We start from the raw sequence: 12,022 nt of genomic DNA, 5'->3' as shown, positions 1-12,022 counted from the left end.
TGAAAACCTCTGTCATGTAAAGTATGAACAGAGTTGCAATATCCAATGAATTTGGAAAGAAAAGAATTTTGGCATACACCCGATATCTTGCTGATCAGGCAAAGATACCAATAAGTAACCTTTTCTACTAGTAGAAGGATGAATCCCCCACCGGTCATCACCCTGGCCACATTAGGACTTTGTGCTGGACCGCCACCCGGCCTCTTACGCGTTGATGGACTGCCACCCAGCCACTTACACTTTCATGGATGCCCACTGAGCCCATGTTGCTTATGCCGACTCGAAAGATGGACTTACTTCCCGAACGTTGGGTAAGTAATCAATTCATTAACCAAAATCGCAACCTTGGTGCGAATATAAAATACACCACAGAGCCGGATCCCTCTGGTTTTGAGCGAGTATTTAAATCCCCTTTAAATAGGAAGATCTTAAATATATAAAAAAATTGAGTTTTGGGATCCGCTCTAACTTTTGAAAATTATTTTAAGGACTCGAAAACACTTTAAAGAGTGTTTGGAGTAATGCTGATTTAATAAAGTAAATCAGTCCCAATATATTAGAAAATATCTGAATATTATTATTTAAATAATATTCCCATAAAGAATAATCTCTATACAAATAATTGAAGTAGAAGTTGTAAAACTTATACTTGAAACGAGTATTAAATAACCAAAGATATACTTATACGAAAGTACTATCATTATTTAAATATTAAAAAATAAGTTTGATTATCGACACCTTATTCTTTAATAAAATAAAGAATATATCTCCGCAAATAATCGGAGTCATAGGTCCTCAAATGAATATTCAAATAATATTTATTAAATAATATAAACTGAGTCATAAGCCCTCGAATGAATATTCAAATAATATTCAATTAATAAAATAAACTGAGTCATAAGCCCTCGAATGAATATTCAAAATAATATTCAATTAATAAAATATACTGAGTCATAAGCCCTCGAATGAATATTCGAAATAATATTCATTAAATAAAATAAAAGGAGTCATAAGCCCCCGAATGAATATTCGAAATAATATTCATTAAATAAAATAAAAGGAGTCATAAGCCCCCGAATGAATATTCGAAATAATATTCATTAAATAATATAAAGTTATCGAATAAACCTTATTCGATTAATAGTTTTAAAAACTATCCATATATATATATATATATTATACTCGGGAGTCTCGCCTCCCGGTTTTAGAAAAAGTTCACCTTTTGATCCCCTATACTAAGGGTATACGCAAATACCGCTTATCTCTAGCATAGGTATTATGCAACGAATAAGCATTTGAACTAACAGATATATAAATCAAGAATACGAAACAGGCATACATATAACATATCACATGCTACAATATATCGCAAGAATTTGCTAATAACAAATATTCATTTATCACAAGATCATGCATATACACATATACATCATAACAACAGTATAGCGGGTAGAAAACTTGCCTGAGTGCTCCCGGATAGACTTAAGCTTACTCACTAATAATCAAAGTAAAGGCTAGGTTTTGAAGTTTATACCTTCCTTGGGAGGTGTTAAGTAGCTAGGAAGCTTTAGGGAGCCTCCTACAAGCTTGATCTTTCCAAAGAAATCAAGAACACAAAGTTAGGCTTTGAAGTTTCTAAAAGTCCGATTTAAAGAACTGTAAAAATGAGGGTCTTACCATACTTATTTGGATGAGACTTGTGAAGAAGATTTGTAGGCCATCTCAATACCTTTCCAACGAGCTATAGAACACAACATTTGAGTGAGAAATGAAGGAGATACAGCAGTTTTAATGTGCTGGTTCTGTTTTGGCCGAGAGAATTGGAAATAGGGGAGAAAAAAGCTTGCTTGTGTTGACTTATTTTGTGGTGTAAATGGAATGGTAGGTGGATATTTGTTTGGCTAACTCTTGGTTAGTTAGTGGAAAGTGATGTAAGCAAGCCTATGTCACCACTTGCATCACTCTTGCCACTTGTCCTCTTCTTATGGTGGAAGCTTTTCATTAAGCTTAATCCTTGTTAATTAGGTGCTTTAATACTTGTATTATCCTTGCTAATCCCCTAGCTACTTGCCCAAGCTTGATCCTTAGTCGTTTAATTGCTTTACGACTCGTTTATTATTCATTCTCGTTGATCATTTGAGGGATCATATCCGGGATCTTATTACTTGGGTTCCCCTAAACCTTTCTCAATATTTTATATTCCTTTTATGATCCTCTCTTATAACCCTTGAATTTAAATCATTTTAATCATGTTACCTTATACTCAATTCTTTCGGTATCTGGTGGATTTTTGGGAAAAATCAAAGTGTCCGGATCCGAATTCTAATGACCTTTACATACACTCATTTACTTTATGGAATACTAATACGATCTTAGAATTTCCATAACAGTACTCCTATATAACGTGGTCTGATAATTTTCCTTAATCAGCATTGTCAGCAAAAGTTACTATTCATCCGGGTTTCAAAAAATTTCAAAAATTTGGGTTATTACAGTCTCCCCTCCTTAAAAGGATTCCGTCCCGGAATCAGATAGAAAACCGTTGGGGATACTTTCTTAGCATTGCACTTTCTAACTCTCAAGTCAATTTTCCCACATTGTGGTTCTACCACCAACTCTGACTAGTTTGATAACTTTTCTCCTAAGCACTTGTCCCTTTTTGATCTATAACCCTTCCTGGTTGCTCCATATAGGTTACGTCTGGTTGCATGTCTATGCGCTCATATGCCCCTATTTGTCTGGCATCCGGATTACACTTCCTTCACATTGATACGTGGAACACGTTATGAATTTACTACATGTTCGGGGGTAGAGCTAGCTCATATGCTAACTTCCCAATACATCTTAATATCTCCAAGGGTCCAACACTTCGTGGGCTTAGCTTTCCTTTCTTTCCGAACCTCATCCATCCTTTCCAAGGGAATACCTATAACAGCACTAGGTCCTCTACTTCCTATTCTTTATCCTTTCGTGTCAAATCAACATACTTCTTATGTCCATCTTGGGCTACTACCAGCCGTCCTCTGATTAGATCTATTATATCCTTGGTCCTTTGGACTACTGCGGGTCCGAGCATCTTGCGCTCTACAACTTCATCCTAACATAAGGGAGATCAACATTGTCTTCCCTCAAGGATCTCATAAGGCGATACCTCGATACTGACATACGATCGATTATCATAAGAAAACTCAATCCGCGTTAAGTGATCATTCCAAATTTCTTTCAAGTCTATTGTACAAACTCTCATTATCTCATCTAGATCTACAGCTTTTGCTTCTCAATACCCACTCTTTTCCAGTTTTTATCGTTATTATCTTTCGTACCAAATTTTATACTGATTACACTTTTGCTCGTTAACCTTTTATAACCTTTTAATAATCGCGTCAACCTTAGTATCATGAACGCGTTAGAATCGGAATACCACCATACTTGGTACCACTTCATCTCTAGCTGCCTCCATCTTCGAAAGCTTGGTCCTTCAAATAGAAGTAAAAGAATTTATTGAGAGATCACTATGATCATGAACACTTGTTATATTGCATAGTTAGTACGGAAGGTGGCCAACCTTTAGTACTTGACAAGCAATTAAACAATAGATGGTATCCTACTAGGCTTCTATCACACAGATAGATAGTCATTCGGCAATACCTCCCCTTCTGGAAGGGTTGTTCTTCTCAGCTTATATGAAATGAAAAGGAGAGAAAAGAACGAATTGAAGAGAATTGTATATACATAAAATATACTGCCACAAAATATCTGGCTTGGAATCTACCTCTGAACTATAGAGGTTTGTCATAGGAGAACAAAACATATACGTATATATATCAACATCAAGTATTATAGCATCGTATTTCACGTGTCTGAATATTTACTATTCCGTCCATCATTCTATGGACCCATGCTCTTGCTCGAGCTTATAAACAATCACCTTTGAAACTCCCTCGATATCGAAAATCGAATCTGGGATTTCATTCTAGACGTCATCGTTATTAGAATTCTATGCTTGCATCGCAACTTTCCTCGTATAGTAATACGACTCTCTATTGATAAGAAGGAATAAGTATTCAATAGGTAGATAATCGACTTAATTAGCCTATCAATGATAACTTATACACCACCACGACCCGATTAGTGGTACTCACTCTCAACATCCATTCCAATACAACTCTCACGGTTGTAAGTAATCGGCTCATTACTCGTAGAATCATTCCTGCATTACTATGGTCCACCGTTGACCTACTGTAGTCATTCGTTTTCCATAAAGTCTTAATAGCTAACCATACGGAGTCCATACATATCGTATCAAATTCTTCTAAGGAGGTAACATGATCACCGTTCATGATTCATAAAGAACACTCCTGAACTTGACGTACATATGACATGAAGCAGATAAAATTACAGAAGAGTTTCAATGAAAGCAACGATAGCAGGTTAATACCATTATTAACCATATGTCTTTATTAGGAGACATGAAGCTCAAAGGTTCATTTAGTCCTTTCGTAACATGGTCCTGGCTTATCTCAAGATATGACCTTATAAGATAGATAGCCCGCTCACGGCGATTACATAAATTAAATCTTTACCAAACTACTATCACGGTTGAGTATCGCACAATCATCAGAAGGAATGTCAATCTTCCACACCATAATATAACCTTCGCGGCTTTAACCATTATCACTGTATTCCTCTGGCACGAGCGCCTATAATTGTCCTCTTACACTTAAAGTATCGGCCATCTCTTTTGCCTTTCCTGATAGTAAAATTTCCTTACAATCAATGTCATTTTAACCACCTCCAACTAAATTTTCTACCTCATTTCAATCACTGCTTATGTGAAAATGCTTCTCTTAAGTCCTAGTGAGAAAAAAAATCACCATTTTTCCATAAGTCATTGCCTTAGTCTTTAGATGTGAACATTGCCACGACTGACTCTCGATCATACTTCGGACGTCTCTTATCTTGGGTCCTTCTTGTTTTCAACAATCTCGACCGTCATTGGATCGATCTATACTTTCTTATGGTTCAACACGTGCCCACCTGGCATTATTATAATTATGTCATATTTCCTTTATCAAAATTTCTATTCTTGAGAACTTTAAATATTACCTTTCTCCTTGTAAGACCTCTAAGGTTATCCTTGAATCGTTCCTCCTGTATTCCCTAGATACAGGGCATATCAAAATAACATTTACTAATACTAGAACCATTGCCTATATAATTCTGAAAAATTTCCCCACTGATCCTTAAAGGTTGTTGTTACCTTAATCCTTTCCAATTCATACTGTCAAAACTCATACTGTCCCTATTAAGGGCGAAATTCCAACCTTTATGCATTCCCCTAGGGTTCATCTTAAGTTATCGAAGTTATATCCTTTATTCCACCTTTAAAAAGGTACTTGCATCCTTCCATGGATAAATCAAATCATATATCCTTGATAGATTATCTTATTCAATCATTCCCACCTCGATAGTCTATACCAATTTCACAATAGCATCCTTATTCAAACTGAGGTCAATCCATATGGCCTCCAAAAGATAACAACGGTTTTTTTTTCGCTTTGCTTGCCTAATTTGGTAATGACAACAGGGATGTTCTGGAAGATATTCGTCGTGTTCAACGTGAACTTCTTCTTAATAATTCCTTATTTACTTTTGTTGTTTATCTCAACAGTCATCTCAATGTTGGGATATCTTTCATACATAGCGTCTCCATTTCTGGGTATTAAACCACCGGTCTTACACTTCACATTCTTGAAGGTCACTTCCTTCATCCAATTTTCGTAATTTCTTACTTCCCTGTCTCCTCAGTCTATCCACGTCTCATTATTTATCCTTCGAACTATCTCAAGGTTTCCTCGAATCATCCCAACTTACAGGGGATAAAATATATGTATCTCTTATGCCTTCAACCATCAATTTTAACTCATGGTGAATCACCCTCATCCTGACGATTACATACATTTCTATTTCTATTGCTACGAGTCTTTAGGGTTTCCTCATACCCAACTCCCTTATCATTCCTCAAACTCTATTGCCTTTATATTCCTTTCCACTTCAGTTTCTTTTTATTTTCCTTTCTCTTATCATTATTTCATGAACCAACACAACATAAGCATTGATTTCAAATATCCCGTCATTCTGGATTCGTGTCCTCAGAATGAATCTTGACAACTTTTACAACTTAGATTCATAACTCATCATACTCGTCCGCCTTTGTTCTGGCTCTAAAGCTTTTACACTATCTCCATAACCTTGGGAATTACTTTCCCGAAAACAATTGACTAACTTTTAATCAGTTTATCATAACCTCTTGCTCCGTGCCTTTCTTGGTCTTTCACCAGTGGGTGGTCTCTCTCTTAGGAGGGTAAGTGACAAAAACAGTCTTTTGTGATTCGTCAATCATTTAGAATCTCAAATGATTCCTGTATTTCCTTTAGCCAGGCTCTTGCCTCGACTGGGTCAGCTTGTTCCTTGGAACTCTGAGAGCTTAGCGACTTAAAGGTCCTGAAAGAATTTCTCGCCGCGTTGTTTCCTCAGGGTGGTGGTTGGAGATAATAGTCTAAGTTCTATTTAGGCAGGTCCATGAATTGCCCAATAGGAGTACCATCCTGATTCTCCCTATCTTCTTCAGCTTCTGTTTTCTCAGTATGAAATGTTCCAACCTTCTCCCATAATTGGGGTTATCTTATACGTTAAAAATCCTTGTTTTCCACTTCATTATGTTATGGGTTCCTTCTATCTTGATGTCAACCTCCCTGACTATCACGTTCAGGGTTTGCTCTAAATCTTATTCCTCAAACTAGATTTCATCTAAGATCTCATCTTTAAGCTCTTGAACATTTGGAACCCAAATTTTGTAGGAATACATCATTATTCCCTTATCATCTTTCTCGGTATTAATCTTTTATCTAATTGTTGGCTCTCTACCTTCATTCATCACTTTTTCTGGCACCATATGTTCTTTTCCGATAATTCGGACTGTATTGCAATCTCAACAGCTTTTCGGTACCGGCTCCGGTTACCTTCACTTCTATTTCCATTTTCTTAAAATCTCTTATCAACTCTCCCAAAGACAATTTCATCTTGAGTCTCTCTTTTATACTAAGGGCATTAGCCACCATTTTAGCTTTCCCTGGATGATAAAGAATCTCATAATCGTTATCCTCGATTAGCTCTATCCACCTCCTCTGGCGCATGTTGAGCTCTTTCTGCGTAAAAATGCACTAGAGCACTTATGACCTGTGTAAATCTCGCACTTCTCTCCATACTAGTAGTGCCTCCAATCTTTAGGGCAAAACTATTGCCCCGAGCCCAAGCTCATGGGTGGGGACATCGAATTTTATATTCCCTTAATTGTCTTGACGCGTACGCGATTACCTTGCTGTGCTGTATAAGAAGCACCCTAATTCTTTATGCGAAGCGTCAATCCAAATCACAAAATCTCCTTTTTCCATCCGGCAACATCAACATAGGGGCCATCACCAATCTTAGTTTCAGTTCTTGAAAGCTGTTCTCACATTTCTCTTTCCATTCAAACTTCTCAGCCTTACGAGTAAGCCGCGTTAAAGGGCTACTATCTTTACAAACTTGAACACACCTCCAGTAGTGACCGGCCAATCATATCTCTGGTAGTTTCCCTAACCATGGTCATCAATTCCTCAGTGGTCCTTTATTCATTCTTGTCAGGATCCTCCACGGGATCGTCCTCAGCAACAATCCTTTCTAGGAAAACATCCTCAACCGCTACATCTTCAATATGAACATCATCCGGTCCCGCGTTAGGACGCTCTATTGGATCCACAATCTGATCTCCAATAAGTAATAAAACATCATCGCATTGTTGCTCCTTAACCTCAGGGTTCGGAGTCCCGCTACCATATACGATAACGAACTACGTTTCTATCATGATATTTATAAGGGTTCCCATAAGGGTTTTAACTGTCAGTACTACGTTAGGTAGCCCGACTATGAACTTGGCAAGAGTTCTTATTATCTTAGTGAACTTATTATCTTAACGCCACATCATCTCTGAGGTTTATAACGCTTGGCTCTGATACCATTTCTGTAACACCCCCAAATCCGGGGTCGGGGATTCGGGTTGTCACGAGTTCCATTTCCCTTATCAATACTTAATCTTAACAGTCAACCAACTACTGCGTACTGTGACCCCACAATATACACACACACCACAAGTTATAGTCTCAGAGATGAATACCAAAAATAACACAAGTCATTTTATTCCACAATTATAAACTGTTACACCTTAAAAGGGTTTCTAAATAAATTTACATTTCCTTGCCATTATTACAATTCATAAATATACATAAGTCTGGTACATCGAAAGTTGAAAGCCTAGCCTATTGGTAGATCCTACCTTGCCTATAACGGCATCAATGCCTACAGGAAACTGCAGAACGTTTCCTAACCGCTTGCGAATCGGGAGCTTGGTCCTGTTCATCTTTTCTAGCTGTTATTGTGTGATGAAAGAAGAAAGCAAGGGTGAGCAACAAGCCCACCGAAATAATATGTATAATAATTAACAATATATGAGCATTCTCATAGAACTCATGAAAGTCTTGGTCAAGAAGAAATGAACCAAGTTGATATCTTAACGCGACCAAGTCACAAAATATTCAGTATATATATATACATATATACTTTTCACAATCTTTGAAATCCTCTGACATGTATAATATACACAGAGTTCCATTTTATAACTGTATAAAAATATCGTTGCAAGGTGATCTCATATATCTAACCTTGTCTCAACGTTTTTCTGAAAATCTTTGACATGCACAAGATAATCATTTACTAGATATAAGTTTAAAAGATGAAGTTACAAGATACTCCAATATACTTATATCTTTTCCGAATACTACTTGAACTACCACCGTTCAAGGTATCATCAATTTCAAAAGTTCATCCCACTGATGAGACTACAAGATAAGACTTGAATAGATTCAATCTTTGAAATATCATTGAATGAAATGAAGTTACGAGATACTTCATTAAGTCCTGATATATATATATTCATATATATCTCCCATACATTTCCTGAAAACCTCTGTCATGTAAAGTATGAACAGAGTTGCAATATCCAATAAATTTGGAAAGAAAAGAATTTTGGCATAATCCCGATATCTTGCTGATCAGGCAAAGATACCAATAAGTAACCTTTTCTACTAGTAGATGGATGAATCCCCCACCGGTCATCACCCTGGCCGCATTAGGGCCATGTGCTGGACCGCCACCCGGCCTCTTACGCGTTGATGGACTGCCACCCAACCACTTACACTTTCATGGACGCCCACTGAGCCCATGTTGCTTATGCCGACTCGATAGATGGACTTACTTCCCGAACGTTGGGTAAGTAATCAATTCATTTACCAAAACCGCAACCTTGTTGCGAATATAAAATACACCACAGAGCCGGATCCCTCTGGTTTTGAGCGAGTATTTAAATCCCCTTTAAAAAGGAAGATCTTAAATATATAAAAAAAAATTGAGTTTTGGGATCCGCTCTAACTTTTGAAAATCATTTTAAGGACTCGAAAACACTTTAAAGAGTGTTTGGAGTAATGCTGATTTAATAAAGTAAATCTGTCCCAATATATTAGAAAATATCTGAATATTATTATTTAAATAATATTCCCATAAAGAATAATCTTTATACAAATAATTGAAGTAGAAGTTGTAAAACTTATACTTGAAACGAGTATTAAATAACCAAAGATATACTTATACGAAAGTACTATCTTTATTTGAATAATCAAAAATAAGTTTGATTATCGACACCTTATTCTTTAATAAAATAAAGAATATATCTCCGCAAATAATCGGAGTCATAGGTCCTCAAATGAATATTCAAATAATATTCATTAAATAATATAAACTGAGTCATAAGCCCTCGAATGAATATTCAAATAATATTCAATTAATAAAATAAACTGAGTCATAAGCCCTCGAATGAATATTCGAAATAATATTCAATTAATAAAATATACTGAGTCATAAGCCCTCGAATGAATATTCGAAATAATATTCATTGAATAAAATAAAAGGAGTCATAAGCCCCCGAATGAATATTCGAAATAATATTCATTAAATAAAATAAAAAGAGTCATAAGCCCCCGAATGAATATTCGAAATAATATTCATTAAATAATATAAAGTTATCGAATAAACCTTATTCGATTAATAGTTTTAAAAACTATCCATATATATATATATATTATACTCGGGAGTCTCGCCTCCCGGTTTTAGAAAAAGTTCACCTTTTGATCTCCTATGCTAAGGGTATACGCAAATACCGCTTATCTCTAGCATAGGTATTATGCAACGAATAAGCATTTGAACTAACAGATATATAAATCAAGAATACGAAATAAGCATACATATATATCATATCACATGCTACAATATATCGCAAGAATTTGCTAATAACAAATATTCATTTATCACAAGATCAAGCATATACACATATACATCATAACAACAGTATAGCTGGTAGAAAACTTGCCTGAGTGCTCCCGGATAGACTTAAGCTTAGAGTGGGTCCGATAACCTATGAACAACAACATAAGTTGAAATTAAACCCCGGTCGCTTAAGAAACTAGACTTTAACCAATTGAACCCTAACGTTCGCTTATGGTCACTCCTACGCTTAATGAATCACCTAAGTCATTCGAGTACCCTCGGATCCACCATTTTTAATAAATTGACCATTAAGAGTTTTAAGGCGATTCTTTCGCGAGTACCTTACCAACTGCCTAATCCACTTTAAATAATTGTATCATACTCCAATTAGTCATTTAAGGGCCTTAACCAAGATTTCAAAGTAAGGTGAGGGGTAATGGTTCGTTCGCGAAACGCCGTTAATTAAAACGGTCGTTTTTCCTAAACCGTACCTCGGATTCAAGCGAACCACATATCAAAATGAAGCTCGTAACATGAACTATCTAAACATGGCAATGGTCAGAATCTTATATTGAGTTCACGGGTCCTAAAATTAAGAACAAAAACAGTCTAAGGTAAATCGGGCATTACGACGGCTATGTTTACGCGATTACCAATTTTCTCACTACACCAAAACCTCACCAAACAACCCCCAATCATTAACACATCAAAACCTCAACTAAATAATACTATATCAGTCCTTATTCTCCAGATTCTTCATCTCAACCAACCACAATCAAATTCTATTAACTATAATAAGATTCATTCACCAAATCACTCCAAATTCAAATCAAACTACTAATAATCAAAGTTCATGCTTCTCATTTAGAAAACCAACCATCAAACTCACTAATAATCAAAGTAAAGGCTAGGTTTTGAAGTTTATACCTTCCTTGGGAGGTGTTAAGTAGCTAGGAAGCTTTAGGGAGCCTCCTACAAGCTTGATCTTTCCAAAGAAATTAAGAATACAAAGTTAGGCTTTGAAGTTTCTAAAAGTCTGATTTAAAGAACTATAAAAATGAGGGTCTTACCATGCTTATTTGGATGAGACTTGTGAACAAGAGTTGTAGGCCATCTCAATACCTTTCCAACGAGATATATAAAACAACATTTGAGTGAGAAATGAAGGAGATACAGCAGTTTTAATGTGCTGGTTCTGTTTTGGCCGAGAGCAATGGAAATGGGGGAGAAAAAAGCTTGCTTGTGTTGACTTATTTTGTGGTGTAAATGGAATGGTAGGTGGATATTTGTTTGGCTAACTCTTGGTTAGTTAGTGGAAAGTGATGTAAGCAAGCCTATGTCACCACTTGCATCACTCTTGCCATTTGTCCTCTTCTTATCGTGGAAGCTTTTCATTAAGCTTAATCCTTGTTAATTAGGTGCTTTAATACTTGTATTATCCTTGCTAATCCCCTAGCTACTTGCCCAAGCTTGATCCTTAGTCGTTTAATTGCTTTACGACTCGTTTATTATTCATTCTCGTTGATCGTTTGAGGGATCATATCCGGGATCTTATTACTTGGGTTCCCCTAAACCTTTCTCAATATTTTATATTCCTTTTATGATT

The sequence above is a fragment of the Apium graveolens genome, chromosome 8, assembly GCF_009905375.1.
Source record: "Apium graveolens cultivar Ventura chromosome 8, ASM990537v1, whole genome shotgun sequence".
In the NCBI taxonomy this organism is placed as follows: domain Eukaryota; kingdom Viridiplantae; phylum Streptophyta; class Magnoliopsida; order Apiales; family Apiaceae; genus Apium; species Apium graveolens.
This window is presented reverse-complemented; position numbering follows the sequence as displayed.